The 1,875-nt window shown below is 44.4% G+C and overlaps 1 pseudogene; it reads right to left on the bottom strand.

The window, feature by feature from the left end:
- Positions 1-1,336: 1,336 nt before the first annotated feature.
- Positions 1,337-1,454, bottom strand: LOC126212361 (5S ribosomal RNA; annotated as a pseudogene).
- Between the last annotated feature and the right edge of the window lie 421 nt (positions 1,455-1,875).

Raw genomic sequence — 1,875 nt, 5'->3', positions numbered from 1 at the left:
TTCTACGACCCAAGTCTATGAATCTACAGGTCGGAACAAACATCCGATTGTTATTAACTTAACCACTGATCGTTGTTGCCCTTGTCAACATCAGTTATCAATCGTATTCATTTTGGGCCTCACTAGAGCTCAATGTCTCTGCTTCTCGCTATAACCAGTCTTCCTGGAGAGTTTTTTTCGGATTTCAGCATATTAGTCACTTTGTAAGTGTAAATGTATTTTTAGCATGTATCTTTTCACATTGTCAACTAGAAAACATTTGAGTAGAACTGCGCAATCTTTTATTATAGTCGTACCACAGGAAAACCTCTTCTTACATCTAATTATTTATTTATTAAATGTCCTTTCATTTCAATTACGAGATGTGCATTCTAGTTAACTGTAAGATACGGAGCAGAATTAACTGCCTGTTTTTTATTATGCAAGGTGTTAACTACTGTAAGGCCACAAGAGAAGATCGTGCAATTTAAACGGTCGAGGAAAAGGGTCGTATATATTTGAATTTTATGCATGAATGATTTAGAATGATAAGAGGGCCCAACACTAGGATTGCGTCTATCGGTAATAACTCTCTTTTTCTATCCCACAGTATTTGACACTACGTTGAACCCAAGCGAAACTCCGACGGATTACAGTCGCGCGTAAGACTAATGGACAGAGAAATTCTTACTTCAGAAGATGTGCTGCAGGTGTCACAAGCGAGCTCGTGACACGGCTGTATGAGCCGAGAGACAAGTGACTGCGGGGAGACAAGTCAGGTACCTTAGGCAGCAGCAGGACGAACTTTATTTTCTTTAACCTGCACAACACTGACCATCCTTAGCAACAGCCTTGTCTATCTCAAAGTTCGTACTACTTTCTTAGAGAGCCGTCTCCTACCAAGCTACGGGGAGCAGTTTAGTTCAGGAGAGGTTTCAAACGGTATTATGCCGCACTACTGACAGTTCTCCGACATTCAAGCATGGGCAAAAGCACCATGAGGATGGCTTTCCCAGATGTACCCACGCATGAAATAGCAAGGATACACATGCTATTTCGATAAAATGGAATACCAAGACCTTTACAAGGAATGTATCTTTTGAGCAGGCACTAGGGGGTTTTATGACAGCACCCCACTGATCACTTGCGAATAAAGCACTCGGTCATCAGGCCACAAGTGGCCCATCGGGACCATCCGACCGCCGTGTCATCCTTAGTCGAGGATGCGGATAGGAGGGGCATGTGGTCAGCACACCGCTCTCCCGGTCGTTATGATGGTCTTCTGCGACCGGAGCCGCTACTATTCGGTCGAGCATCTCCGCAATTGGCATCACGAGGCTGAGTGCACCCCGAAAAATGGCAACAGCGCATGGTGGCCTGGATGGTCACCCATCCAAGTGCCGGCCACGACCGACAGCGCTTAACTTCGGTGATCTCAAGGGAACCGGTGTATCCACTGCGGCAAGGCCGTTGCCCTCCAAATTAAAGGCGTGATAAATATTCCATTAACACATAATTTATTTCACGTTCCCATGAAATCGTTTAAATATCTAGAGGTATAACGACTAAACGATATGAATTGGGTCCTACATGTGAATTATGTTGTAATGAAGGCCGATGGATGACATACAGAGGTTGTAAGAAATAAATGCTCGAACCGAAATGCAGACGCAGGTTTCGCTGTTATATTTGACCAGGAACGATACCTGTGCGACGTCCTCAATACGATGCAACGTCTCAGTCGTGGTCATAACATGTTCCGTCTAGTTGTGCGGGCTTCACGTCGGAGCTCAGTGAAATCGAACATAAGCAAATTGTTCGTTCTTTTATGGTGAGTATTTCCGTAACCGAGGTAGTCGAAGGGTTTGGTGTTTCAATTCGCACCATATCGAAGAT

This window comes from Schistocerca nitens, chromosome 1 (genome assembly GCF_023898315.1).
Source record: "Schistocerca nitens isolate TAMUIC-IGC-003100 chromosome 1, iqSchNite1.1, whole genome shotgun sequence".
Lineage (NCBI taxonomy): Eukaryota > Metazoa > Arthropoda > Insecta > Orthoptera > Acrididae > Schistocerca > Schistocerca nitens.
This window is presented reverse-complemented; position numbering and strand designations above follow the sequence as displayed.